At 36.7% G+C, this 15,566-nt stretch overlaps 2 protein-coding genes across 2 annotated transcripts in view; one reads left to right on the top strand and one right to left on the bottom strand.

Moving 5' to 3' along the window:
- The window catches only part of LOC134744939 (mucin-5AC-like), a 403,822-nt gene that overhangs the window by 24,894 nt on the left and 363,362 nt on the right, over positions 1-15,566 (bottom strand). The gene's annotated exons all lie outside the window — the stretch shown is intronic.
- The window catches only part of LOC134744602 (trace amine-associated receptor 8b), a 65,456-nt gene that overhangs the window by 14,229 nt on the left and 35,661 nt on the right, over positions 1-15,566 (top strand). The window lies entirely within an intron of this gene.

Below are 15,566 nucleotides of genomic sequence, written 5' to 3'. Positions count from 1 at the left end.
GGGTATTCAGAATCGGATTTTTAATAAAATATTTTGTGACCTTGGCATTTATTTTTGTAAAAATGTAAAAGAGGAATACCATACCATATGGTATGTACATATGTCCATATTCCCTTACATCAAGTGGATGTATTATGGTTTATGATGTAGGTAGTAGTGGTTACGTAGTAACTATTTATTAATCTTCGGTAGTGGAAATGACTAACGAGACTGAGAGGTGAGGGTTAGGCGTGGGAGGTGAAGGCGGCGGAGTTGAGAGGACGGGGGTTGGGAGTTGAGGGATCGGGGTTTAGGAGTAAAGGGATTTGGGGTTGAGGGGTCTGGGATTGGCAGTTGAGGGGTTGGGGTTCAGGTCTGAAGGGTTCATTAATCAGAGGATTAAGGGGGATTGTAAGGTTGAGAAATTAAAGGTAGAGGGATTGGGTCAGTGGTATGGCTGAGTGTAGGTTTAGTGACAGGAATTGGATTGAGGAAAATCCTGAATATTAAGGAAAGTTTACGAATTTAGTGTTAAACATTTGTTCTTCATACATGACATGCGTCACGCGTTACTCAAAAGCTCTTAACAATACCTTAAAACTAAAAATTTAAAAATAAAAACTCCAAAAAAAGACGACTTGAAAAAGGATAATAAAATAAAATAATATTTCAATTTAATAAAATAAAATATTATCCTATAAATATTATGTATATGCTAATGCATATTTGCAACATAGTTGGTAACCCAACAGATATTTTTGAAGTATACCTATTAGTTGTAAATGTTAGTTTATTCAAATATAAAGACTTGAAAGTAAGTAGTAGTAGTAGTTTAATGAGCGAGAAAAACCAGAATCTCCATAGAAAGAGAAGAAGGACTGAAAATAGATGTCCACGAGTACCAGACGGGATGAATTATTCCAAGGCAAGGCAAGGCAATGTAAAATTAAATTTCATTCCAACAACATTTTCAACTGGAAATAAAATAACTTAGTCCAGTTTCGTAGCGCAATCAATGCAGTTGTTTTTTGTTCTCATCGCTTTTACATTGCAATACAGCTTGCCGAAGACAAACAATTGAAAGAAGAATTTTATTTAGTTTAAGTCTTCTGTTGCTCTCCAATTGATGAAAGCAACCGTAGCTTGTACGCGTAACGAACTCTGTTGAAGCAAAGCAAAGTGCAGTAACTGTAGGTACGTGATTAACCTATTTTGCATTTGTGGTCAGATCTAACATATATGAATAGGTAATATATTTCGGGCGACAACTCACTTGACCGTTAATATTTGCATATCTGGTTCAGCATCTCATAATTATCATATTCTTAAAATATTATCGAAATAGATGCTGCACAAATATTTAAGTTCAGTGCGGTGGTTGGCAAGTTCCGTAAGTTTCCTGGTGGTATTGTAAGGCAAGCATGCAATCTTTTATTGTGTTTCGCGGTTGTCTGGACTCTGGTACCTATAATCTCGTTTTATCGCTTATTTTAGTTAGTTTAGTTTCTTCATAATTTGTTCCGTTACCAGAGTTTCGAAATATTCTTTGCTGGAACCGAGATTGCAAGACCTCCAATTTGAGAGTAACACCCGAATAACTTGTCTGGGCAATTCAAACATAAAAAATGTAAAGCGACATAAATAGTCCCCATAACAGTCAGTACTAAATAGGTTCTCAGATGGGACGAGAAATTGCACGCTTTATTCCGGAATTCAAAATAACGGAGTCGGAATATTCCTTGCATAGCAGCGAAATGACGGGGAATCCTCGCCGGTCACTAGAATTATTGAATTGAGTTCTATTTTCTAGCTTACTCTATTCCATTTTTTGAAAGACCTGAGACTATCACGGGCGTAGTTTCCGAATTGAGTTGCGAACGGGCCAATTCTCACATTCACAAATGTAGGTACCTACTTAGCGATACGGCGACAAGTATCATTTTAAAATCACGGAGCAAAAGCAAAACCTCGAACGGACATGGCGAAACTATAAGGGTTTCCTCTTGCCTACGGAACCCTAAAAAGGGATTTAACTAACAACTTAATATGAGATATTAAAGTCTACTGCTTAAGAATAAATAAATGTATATACCTACTTATTTATTTTCGTAGATAAATATCAACTACCGTAGCTTTAAGAATGATCTCCTATGAATGAGTTAAAATAAAAAAGACGAAAAATAAAATATCTTAATTTTGTCACAAATTGATCCCCAACTAAGTTTGGTATATACTTGATCAATTTCTTGGTCCAATGTGCATTGCGTTTCACTCTCTTACTGAGCAAAGTGTGAGACGCAAATAAACAATGTACAAAGAAATTGGAGAGATGGAATACCACCCTAAGCGACAGCAAATAATAACAGTGTTCGTTTATTAATATTCATTCACACACTTTTTTGAGGTTATACTTAACCTCAAAAAATAACAACCAAATGACAAAAAACTTTCATCATTCATCAGCACCACGTAAAACCATGTTTAAAACTATTATGTTAATATATATTTTGTGCAATAAAGTTTATTTAAATAAAAATATGTATTTAAAGACTTTTTTCTACGCAAGACAAATAAAAGATATTAAAAATAAGAGTATAACCACGAGGAAGTTAAAAGAGATCTCTTCCAGTTAACCTTTGAACAAATGAGAGGAAAACTCAAGATATTATCAACGAGCACTATTACTTGTACTTACAGAAAGCAAATGATGGTCCCCTTGTTAGCTTATAGCTTGTTAGTTTCATAGATAGGTACCTAAATAAATAAATAAAACCTCTAATAGACGGTTGATCTCGATACTGATGTCAGTCCTAACAAACATAATCAATGAAAGGGCAAAAAACCTACCTTAAAGCAATCAATAGTAAATCATTAATTTCTCCGTAAATACTGTTTCTTTAGGCGCCACTTGCACCATCCCAATAACCTGGGGTTAACCGGTTAAAAAACCGTTAACCCAGTGTCAAATTGTACTGGTAACCATGGTAACTCCAGGTTAAACCGGTTACCCCCGGGTTAGTGAATGGTGCAAGTGATGGCCCTAATAAACATTATGTAGGTATATAATTTAGAAATATCATAAGCGCAGTTGGCTTTGCTTTTTGTTTAAATACGTGGCTTCAAGCGATGCTTTCTCTGTCAAATCATTGAATTGCTAACGGAAGAAATATAAATCGAATGAACGAGCGAGTATTCAACTGAAAGCCATGTCAAGTACCGCCAACCATACCTAATGAAATTCAAGACATCATAAAATGAGATGTGGATAAAAATAAGTAATGCGTAAAGCGCAAAATGGAAGACGTAGGTACACACCTGCTTAGGTTTATTTCTCCTACTTATTCTCTCGAGAGATTACTTTTATTCACGAAAAACAAATCTTATTTAATTTTTATGAAAGTTTTTCAAAAGATATATCACATCAATTAAGTTAAGTACGTCGTTATTATCCAGCATTCGGAGGTTTCAGGAAACTTTGTTATTTACCGGGTACCTATTATAAACATTTCGCAACGCCCGCAACCGACGGCAATGCATCCGAGAAACGGTAACGGTGTTTATGTCATATTTTCCAGATATTACTTAGCATTCAATGGTTGACAAGACTAGTCAAGAAGAACTTGTGTTATGTACCGGCGATATGAGAGCGTCAATCAGAACGTATATTCCTATTGCATACCAAACGCAGGCGAATCGATCTCTAAGGCGAACCAGTGTCACAATAACCTTCATTCTCCATTCTTTTAGAATGGATGGATGGATGGATTTAGAATGGCTATCAAGGTCTTAGGAGCTTTAAATACTACTAAAATTGTACGGTTAGTACAAGACAGTGTACGGTGATTTTATTAGCTCTTGTAAAGCGAAGCGCTACCGGCCGTTTAACTCCAAAATGGTGGTTCAAGATTAATTCTTCATTTTACTCAGTTGAAACCAGCACGTGGAGTTTGTACCTGATTGACAGTTTTTCAAGAATTTGTATTCCGCTTGAGGACAAATCTATTGTCCTCAAGCGGAAAAATGTCTTGCCTACCAAGGTTTCGATTTGAGTTTCCAGTCTTAGTTAAAGTAAACCTTACTACCTCTAAACTTAGCGAAGAGGCAAATGTGAAACAACCAAGACCATAACGCGTCCCATCTAATAGACCCTTGTGATTTCGGGGGCCAACACATCTCGCCGTGAATTTGCAATTAGGACCCTTGTATTAATCACTCAAGGCCGATTTCGCCGGCCGAGGCCGACCGAGGCCGAGGCTCGGGGGTCGATTTATTGTATTATGTTATAGGTCAGTACTAACAGAGAATACGCATTACTCAATCTGTTTATTCTTCAAAGTGTAGTAGAGACAAGTAAATTATAAGGAATATTAAATATTAAAGCCAAATTCATCGAAGCGTTGCTCCGCGTTAGAGCTGGCGCGGGAGATCATTGATGTTGATGACCATCACTTTGTGCGTAGTTCCTTTATTTGAGACAGTCTTACTCGTCCACTGCATAATATATCATATATAGTTAGGCCTTTTCTAATTCCAATTCTTGTTGTGTTTCAATCGGGATCATATCCTGCTTCTATACCTGCTCCCTCACAGTACTTTGCTCCACTTTTCACTTCACTTTTCATCCACACTGCGGCATACGCGACGACCGTTACATTTTTGTTCCTGTTTGTTATGCAGGTTAGCTGTCTTCAATATGTACTTGTCCATATCATTAGCGTAGGTTTAGATCACGTGTAGCCCGGCACTATAAATACACTCAAGAGTAAGAGCCAAAATCGCTTAGTCGTTACTCGTTACACAAACCGCTTCGTTAAAATTTAAGGGTCTTAGGGTAGGTGTGGGTAAGCTAGGTGAGGTACATTATTATATTGACAGTAATGACAGTACAGCCATTTACTTCTACCTTTACATTTCTAATTAAAATATAGTACCTAATATTAATTTACATTATAAAAAAATCAAAAATCTAATTAATTTAATACCAACATATGACTTTGCTAATCCGCGAAAAGATAACGTGCTAGTCAATCAGTGCTAACCCGTTATACTTACTTGCGTTTTTTACATGCAATTCATGTTCTTTAGTATATGATATGTATTTCAGTTAACATCACTTCTCTTGCTCTGGCATTTTAGGCAACGCTTTCTAACATGAATAAAATAGGGCTTCATACTTACTGAACATCAGGCATTCTGCGATTGTCTAGGACATATTTAACAGCGATATTTTACTGTTCAATAAGGCGTTATACCTACCTATGTTATCGGCTGTACTTGTCACAGATTACGTGACTCAGCAGATACTTCAATCTAAACTGTCGTGAGTCATATTAACATTAAACTAATTTTACGGTTCGCGGGAAACGTGAACCCGTACTCAGCCCTATTAGTGCTTGTTAATCGAGACCTAGGCTCTCGGAAACATGTCGCTCGAGTAACTAGAAAGACGTGAGAGTTAAACCTTAAAATTTGTTAAAGGTATTCCACTCTTGCAAATGTATATATTTTCTATTTTTTTACCTGCGTACCTTATCATAAGCTGCCTCCACGATCATTATTTACAAGCGCACAAGGGATTGACCACTTCGTTAACTTTATTACGTAACGTAACGTTAAAATACTTTGCCATTTTTATAAAAAGAAGGTGTAACTTTTTGGGAATTTCTTAATATTTCCAAAAAATGTTTATTTAGTTTATAGAAAATTAGTGTGCCGTGCGGCCACAAATATTTAGCATTCAACTACTAAGTACTAATGTGGTACTAATGGTATAAAAGTCAAAGCATTGATGTTGGATAATGCAGGACCGGACAGGAATTCAGAGTTAGGTTCGATTCTCGGGTTTTATTTATATATTTTTTGTGATTAAATATAAGGCCTATTTCCCCCTCTGAAATCAGAAGGCATCAAGACAGTCGCTTCCATTAAAACTAGTGCCTGTGCAAATTCCTGGGAATAAGTGATCGAGCAGACTGCAGGTTCTCCAAGTGAGCTGCGGCAAATATGTCGAGACAACGCTAGGAATATGATGATGATCAAGTTTTTGTGAAGTCGTGAGAACGGCGAATCTGTCATGGTATAATTTAGTCTCTGTTAGCCAGTGGCGGCATTCAGGGAGGTTAGCCTGGGATCGGCATTACTTCTAATAGGCGCATGAGAATGGGAAAATTATCTCAATATTGCGTTAGCACGATTCTTTTAACTTCCGCCCTGATATTACTCTATATCATACTTTCTATTTTCTACACTCTACTAACACTTATTGTAGGTTGTAGGTACTTCCAGGTTATTATTAATGGACAAGGAAAGCTAGGAAGTGAATATATATATATCTGTTATTTACCTGACTGGACAAGTATTTTATAGAATACCTCTGCACTATTTTACAGAAATATTGAAATTAAATTTAGAAATAATTATATTGCACGTTGATAATTGTTCGTAGCATATTGATTTCTCGTAGCATGTGTGATATTTAATGACTCCATAAGTTTATATTGATTATAAATTATGGTGTTGGTAGCTCCTATTGAAAGAGTTAGTGTTATGACATGTTAGCACCTAGCCTATTTACGCAGCTAGCCTATTTACGAACAACTCGCGAACGCGAAGCGAGGCGCGGCGCGGCGGGCCCACAGGTAGGTATTAGGTATCAAAGGATTGATTCACCCCGCGCCGTATCGCTTCGCTTCTCCTTCGCGTGTTGTTCGCCTATGTGGTAAATACGCTGCTGTAAAGTAAAGTTGTAGTTCAATCATTTTAGCGCTACGCGAAATATTAAATTATTTGTAATAGTGTTTTTTTGGTACCTAATACTATTATATTAAAATGAGACATTATTCTATAATAATTAAAGGTATCAATCCTTTACAGACTGTCAGTCAGTAGACATTGGGTTCTAAAATATGTAGATGATAAATAAAGGCAGAAATTTTTTTAAGAATAAAAAATATAATGGTTATTTTTGCAGGAATGATTATTTTATAATAACATTAGATTTTATTCTACAGGAAAATCAAATATTCTTTTGGTGTAAATAAGTAAATTCGTTTTCGAAAAGTACCAATGTGTGACGTACCTACATATGTATGTATGAAAATAACTATTTGTAAGATTCATGCCTAAATCAACAAAATGTATGGGTTGGTTGATAAATGTCCTTAGTTGTCATAAGTCATAATTTATAAAATTTGATAAACACGATATCACGGAATCTGGACTCGACATAACTAATTCAACCATTAAATTTAACTACTTACATTCTACCATAGAGTAACTGATACTAGAGCGTTACTGTCAAATTTTCTTGATTTTCGAGGCACGTTTTTTCCTTAGACTGTATCCATCTATTACGGAGTTATATCTATCTTTGATTCTACTAATACCTTCTGTACATTGTACACTGTACACCGGTTGTTTGTGACACTTACTATTATAACATACTATTGTAACATCTGTAACGCGGAATTTATGTACCAATTTCGTTTATTTCGTTAAATTGAAATAAGCCTTAGGTATTTCAATAATGCATTGAGGAAGAGGCGCTTGGAAGCTCCCATCAAATATGAAAATCATGGAAGCCAATATGATGTTCTTGGAATTAATTATTTCGGTAATAAAATACACTTTCTCATGTTACACCATTTTTCGTACGTTTCGTTCTTACAAGGTTATAGACATATTAATAAAACAAAATCATTTTTTTATTTTCAATGTTTCCGATTTTTATTTAATCAATACAAACTAAGTGGATATTTAAAAAATATATGAAAATTATGATAGTATATTATCAATATATTTTCTATAAATTGTATATATAGGTACAGACGTCAATCACAATGAAAAAATCAACGATGATCAACTCTCAAAAGGAAATAGTACATTTTTATGCTAGTGCGGAAAGTATGACATTACTTCACGAGTACCGAGATATCTTGCCACGAGCCGTAGGCGGGACGAGTGAAGAATGACATATCCGCACGTGTATCGAACGACGTTTTTTAATACAGTTGCGAAAAAATAAGAAAAGCAACAAGTAAGGAATGGAATTCGAAACTTTTATATTATTAATTCTGTGACACTGACATCATTGACATTATGAAGAGGTGTTTTTCTAGCTTTTATTCGACTAGAATAGATTTTGTTATTATTATTGAACCCACTTCAATGAAACTTTTTTTTTCAAATGCATGTTCTATAAGACAGAAACAATTGTAAATATTAAAACATTGTACTATTATTACCTAAATATCGTTATTTACGATTATTTGTGTATCGTATATTTATAAAAACAAATATCGAATGTTGCCTTTGAAAACTTAAAACATTCTTGCAGTAAGAAAATACGCCTCTTCTTTGACAGGCGTTCCGTTCCATTCAGACAACTTATTAAGAACGGTTTTTCAACATTAAAAAATAAACGTGTTATAATACTTATAATGATGAAGAGGTAAGTAATAAAATATGAAATATGCATATTTTTCGTATTCATACTAACAGTAGGTTTTTATGTTGATTACGACGTTTAAAGGAAACTAATATTAACACTCATCAATACCTATAAGTAGTCATGAATTGGAGCAAGTAAACATTTAAAAAAATTGGAAAAGTAAAAAGGACTAGTTCGCGAAAACCAACTTTCCGCACGCTAAACAGCCACGAAAAGTAGCACTTTTTGAGCAACTGTATTAAAAAATATATTAACAATCAATATATTTTGTTTCAACAGATAGCTAATCACTTAGAATAAAGTTATTTTTATCCAAATTTGGAATTTGTCGGGTGTTTGTTATGTTTGAATATCAAGACGAGTTGGTAAAGAAACATGTTTGAGCTGACACCTTATGATAATAATATATAAATTACTTCAGTAGGCAAATTAATAAAATAAAAAAAACGGCCAAGTGCGAGTCGGACTCGCGCACCGAGGGTTCCGTACTTTTTAGTATTTATTGTTATAGCGGCAACAGAAATACATCATCTGTGAAAATTTCAACTGTCTAACTATCACGGTTCATGAGATACAGCCTGGTGACAACAAGACAGACGGACAGACGGACAGACGGACAGACGGACAGACGGACAGACGGATGGACAGACGGACAGCGGAGTCTTAGTAATAGGGTCCCGTTTTTACCCTTTGGGTACGGAACCTTAAAAATTCATAGACGGCAGCAGTGATATAAGGCTGAAATTTATTTTAAATGAAGAGTTGAAATAAAATAATATTATTTTTTGATCCTGTACAATATGTTTATAACTCCAGTACAATATAGAGAACACGATAGCCATGCCGTTTAGCGTACAATGGCGTTCACGCCCGCTCGCCCCAATTGTTCACTCTATTGAAATGACACTGTCAGACACACGGGTGTCAATGTCTGAACTTGGCTGTATTGAAATATGGCATGCTTATTGTACACGTATTCACATAGGTATACGTATCATGGAGACTATATAAAGGAGCCAAATCTCTATGTATGAAAAGTGTCCAGCAAAAAACAGTAATTAGGCGGCGCCACCATACACCGAAATACTACCAAAAACAACCTACGTAATTTGGTCGGGTTATTTGTTGCCTTATATGGTTCATGTTATAGTCATGTCCCAGAGCCTAACTAGCGCCACCGGAGAGATTAAGTACTATTATTTAAAGCTGAAAGCGGTTACTTTTGCAACAATTCTGCCATAAGAGATTGGCATCCTTTCTATAGGTATACCATCCATAATACGTATTGTAAGACTATGTCAGTTTGACAGCGGTTATTAATCAGACTCGACGCAACCAAACGTGACAGATACATTGACATCCAATAAGTATAGGCCGTACTAACTCTGATGGGTGTGATACTGTCAATTCGTTACTCCGTACGTCAAGCCATTGAACTATTATTACTTCGTATAGAACTGTCACAGACATGCAACATGTATTTTGCTCCATGCGTTGATGCTGGGCGGCAGCAACTGGTTTTGACAGATTTTTGTCACTCGCCGACACTCTTAGCACTCGCCTGTGTGTCAACAAAACGCGATAATGCCGTGTTGTGCCCTAAAAACGTGTAAAAATCAATCCACTGTTAAGAAATAGTTATTTTCGATACAAGTGTGGAAAAGAGGAAATTCGTAGCGAGTGGCGATAAATTAAAACACGACCGCAGTGTATCGTACAACGTTTTACAGTACATATGGCCCTTTAAACTTTCGACATATGCACAAGTGCTCTTTTATGCACTAGTGCGAGAAAGTAGCACCATATGTACTGTAAACATATATAGTGGCGTAACGTATCATCGGTAAGTAAAAACCAACCAAAACTATTTTATTTTATTTTGCGTGCAGACTTTTTGTTTGAAAATCATAGATTATGAAATGTGACCCAAACAGATAGGACACGTAGGTACCTAATTTTGTTACTAAATACTAAGTTTGTTTTAAGGTAAATAAAGTTTTGTTTTAATGTTTTAATGTTTATTTGGGCACAAACGGTACATGTTTCTTATAACTAGTGTCTTATACATAATTCATAAACCAGGACAGTTGCCACCACTTAATAGCTCATTAAAGAAAAACAAAATACAGGATAACTAAACTTAAAGATTAACAACGAGGGTCGAATTAGGACAGGGGCTAAATTAATGAAGATAAAACTATTTTTATACATTACATTTGCAATTAAGTGTAAAGTTACAGTGTCTTTAATTCGTTTGTTTATTTAAAACCAAAAGTACTTGACGTTTAAATTTAGACAAGGAGTCATTAAATATATCAATTTTTGAGAAAATATCATTATTAAATCTGCAAGCTCTTATCAGAAAGGAGTTTGATTTGTATTTCTTTTTAGTAAAGGGAATACAAAATAATTTATCGCTACGCCGTGTGTTCAAGCGGGGAGTTTTAAAGCTAAGTCTACTTAACAAATAAGGGGAGTCAATTAAATTTCTTAATACTTTATACAAAAATATTTGATCTTTTAATGTGCGCCGGCTTTCAAGAGACACCAGTTTATTCAGGTTAAGCGGTTGAGTTGACACAAGGTTTTTATATTTTAAATGTTTGATGAGCTTCTTTTGAATTCTTTCAATACTATGAATATAACATTTATAGCTAGGGTTCCATACTGTTGATCCATATTCCAGAATTGGTCTAACTAGCGAGTTGAAGAGTGTCAGCAAGGTGAGAGCTTCTTTGAATTCTTTACAAGTTCTCAAGATGAACCCAAGTAACCTAAAGGCTCTATTTATTAAGTTGTCGGTGTGGTCGCTGAATAATAATTTGCTATCCAAATAAATACCTAAATCTTTAATGGTAGAAACTCTACATAATTGCACGTTGTTTATAAGGTAGTCGTAGTTAATAAATTGTTTTTTTCTACTGAACGTTATTATGTTACACTTATTTATATTTAAGTGCAAATGATTTAATTGACAATATATATGCAATCGGGTTAAGTCTTCCTGTAAAGCTTGACAATCACTTATGCTCTTAACAAGTTTCAGTATCTTTTTATCGTCGGCGTATAAAAGGCAGGTTGAAGATTTTAGATGGGAAGTAACGTCGTTAATAAAAACATTAAAGAACAGGGGCCCCAAATGAGATCCTTGAGGGACGCCGGAGCTGACAGGGACAAAACTAGAACAGACTCTAATGTCGAGAACTTTAATGTCAAATACTTAATGTTTTTTTATATTTGTTTACCTACTTGTTTAAAGTCAGACCAAGCGAACTCTAAAAACTCAGCGATTTTGATAGCAAAGACAGTGCAAGTATTATTTTAAACGTTAGATAATTTCATAGAAGTTTGACGTTTAAAATAACACTTGCGCAGTCTGTGCTATCAACATCGCTGCAGAATTAGTTTGGTCTGACTCTATGTATTAAAGTCTGACGAAAAAAGATGGCGCTATTCAATCGACAATACAAAAAATATGAAACATGGCATGAAATGAACATATGAGTATCATAAAATTATATCTACAAATAAAATAGACCGAATAGAAGATTTACATACAAATAAATTTTATTTGTATTAGGTACGATTTCTATCAACGAAAATTAACACCAGATATCGATATATTATACGATATGATAAATTTAATTTAATTTCAAACGCATGCAAGTCATATAATATGTATTCAATCATAAATGTACTGTAACGGCGTCAAATCTATATAGGGGTCATCATCGCGACCAAACGCCTTAAGCGCCGGCGTTATTCATGGCGCTTACGACGTTACGAAAGAGGGGCGATGGATCTCGCGACCTAAACCCTAAACGTGTCAAGCGCTGTGAAATTACGGCGCTTACGACGTTTTGGTCGCATAGTTCGTTCACCCCCCTCCACACAATACAGGTTTTCATCGCTAACTAATATCTCTCCCGTTATTGTTATTACATAGGTATACAAATCAAGGGATAGAAACAGTGATAACCGCCATTCGATATTCGAACTTCGCTTCTCGTAAATAACGAAAGACTTCGTTCAAACATTTCATGATCACCCCATCATTGAGTTATTCATTTTATTTTAAACCAGGCTAGTCAATAAATTGCTGGTGAAACTGTGAGGTAGAGACCCAGTAAATATCTAAAATGAAACTTTCCGTATCTTTTCATACACAGCGCAAACAAACGCGCGAAACCTTGTCTTTTGTTTGAAATGACATCCATTGAATACGAAAATACATGCGTTACAACAACAGAAGGTACAAAGTTTTCGGACGTTACATTTATTTATCCTGTTTTTCGCAAACTTCCTCGTACATTTGGGATCACAAAAAGTTTTTCGAACCTCGTACAAATACTGACAGATTATTAGTAAAATGAACAAAATATGAACAATAATTACCTTTTGAACATGTTATCTTATTGCCTATCTGCATTATATTAGCGCAGTAATAAACAAGATCTGGATTTTCACAAACAAACATCAGCTCATATGACAAATGTGTTACGAGCTTACGAGTAGGCATAGAGCTAGGATTCTATATTGAAATTGAAATTGAAATATTTATTGCAGACCGTGGTCCAGTGTGTTAGTATAGGTACAATTAATATTTACATGTAGGTAACATAGGTAATTAAATTATGGTTAGTTATTACATAGGACACAAAACAAAACAAAACAATTACAAAAAATAAACACACAACATAAAATTACATCCTAGACTGGGTAGGCGCTCTAACATGAAGCTCCATCCAGTGCTTCTGAAAAGGACAGTCTAGCCTATTGCTCACTACGGTCAGGATGCCATTGGTACTGCCACGAACACGCTGCGCCAGGGATGCGACTCGCTTACGTATAATCGCGTGAAACCCATCTGTACGCGTTTCTGCAAACATACCCGAGGCACTGCAGTGTCGCGGCAGCCCCATTAACATCCTGAACCCATTATTATATTGAACTCTTATAGTGTTCAACGTTCTCTGCGTATACTTCACTCACAGGCTGCACGTGTAGAAGCTTTGGCAGTATGCCTTAAAAAGGGAGATTTTTACTTGTTTTGTACAACGTGCGAACCTGCGAGCGAGCATATTACATTTTACCGCCAGAGCTCTTCTCTCCCTCTCAACATCAACTCCATCGGATAAATCATCGGTGAGCCAGTGGCCCAGGTATTTAAATTGTGACACGCGCTTAATCTCATTTGCGGACAGGAACGCTGGTGGCACCGCACCCACGTGACCGCCTTGCGGCCTAAACACGAGGAGCTCTGTTTTTTTTGCGTTATACCTTAGCCCGTGGCTCTCCGCATATGTTTCGCAAATTTTCAGCAGCTTATTCAGAGCACTCATTGCGGGAGTCAACAACACCATGTCATCTGCATAGCTTAAATTATTGATGATGGTGCCATCAATAGAGCAGCCGACTTTGGTATTGCTGAGTCCCACAATAAGGCTATTAATGTACAGGTTGAATAACTTAGGTGAGGTTAACCCACCTTGTCTAACTCCGCACTTCAACCTGTACTCGTCTGAATAAGCTCCCGCCCATCTGACTGTATTAATCTGGTTTTCATACCAAAAGCGAAACAGTTCGATAACTTCGACCGGGAGATCCGTCTCACAGCGCAACTTACTCCAAAGTACATCATACGCCACGAGATCGAATGCTTTTGAGAGGTCTAGGAAGCACGCATATACGGGTGTCTTCCTAGCTGTATAATATTGGACAGTATGCTTGAGGCATAGCACCGCTGCCTCAGTGGATAGCCCAGGTCTAAAGCCAAATTGGGCGTCATGGAAAGAAAGGTACTTTGTTAAGATGCGATCAAGCAAACTGTCCAATATTTTGGCTGTTATCGTGGCTAACGATATTGGCCTATAGTTGCACTTGTCAGACACATCTCCGGTTTTATTTTTAACTAGCGGAATAATAACCGTTCGCATTAGATTTTCGGGCAAGTACGAATGCCGGAAACACAAGTTGAATAACAGGGCAAGTACCCTCGGCAAGTGGACCCCCGCGTGCTGCAGGTGTTCGATGCTCAACCCATCATGCCCTGGGGACTTTCCCCTAGACATATTCTTAATTGCAGAGGCGACATCTGCCGCCGTAATATTGACAATCGATGTCATGACACAACGGTTTTGAGCATCGAACCCCCCCACCACAGGCGGCCGGTCCGGCGGCTCGACCTTGAAGTGTTCCATAAACAGGTTCGCGATGTTTGCGGGTTCTACTTCACCATCTACGCTCATAGGAAGGCTCGTTCGCGGACTGTGTTTACTTGTCTCTTTCCAGAACCTGCGAAAATCTTTATTGGCATGGTGTGAGGCTAAAATGTCCATTTTTATTTGCTCTTCATTCGCTTGGCACCACTTAAGTCGTGATTTGAAGGCTTTTCTAGACGCGCGCATTTCCTCGTAAATGGGGCCTTGAGAAGGTTTACCAGCCGAAACCCAGGCGTGGAAATACTGACGAGCCTCCCCATGCAGACCCTTCACATGTTTATTCCAACCCACAACCCGTCGCTTACCTTTGCGCGTCCTGTTACCGGAACACTCCACAGCCGCTCCACTCAGTACTTGTATAATGGTGTTGTACAACTCATCTAAAACTTTCCTATGTTCAACATCATTACACATTCCACGAGAGCACTGCCGGAGAGATTCAGGAAAATCCACACTTATAAGCTTTTTATTACACAATTTAGTATAGTTATCTATTTGCTGACTGTCCCTTTCACCCCAAACAACACTATTTACAAGCGTGGGTTTCATTTCCAATTTAATTCTTAACAATTTTAAATTACACGTAATTTCCAACGGGAAGTGGTCAGACCAATATGTACCATATTTTACGCTTACATCAATAACAGACTCCCAAGCTGCTTTTGTGACCACACAATGGTCCAACCACCTTGTACACCCATGCGCATCACTAACAAAGGTATATGTGTTACATACGTGCGATTGCAGTTTTTCCATATCTGCAAAGACCCAGTTTTGATAATTGCAAAAGGTTACAAGTTCGTTCCAAAAAGGCTCGTTCGGATGTGCATTAAAATCCCCTAAAATATAGACTGATTCTACATCATAACTTTCTATTAGGGCGTTAATTTCACCCAAACACTGTGTGAATTCCGTCA

This window comes from Cydia strobilella, chromosome 10 (assembly GCF_947568885.1).
Source record: "Cydia strobilella chromosome 10, ilCydStro3.1, whole genome shotgun sequence".
Lineage (NCBI taxonomy): Eukaryota > Metazoa > Arthropoda > Insecta > Lepidoptera > Tortricidae > Cydia > Cydia strobilella.
The sequence above is the reverse complement of the archived record's forward strand: the minus strand, read 5'-3'. Positions and strand labels throughout refer to the sequence as shown.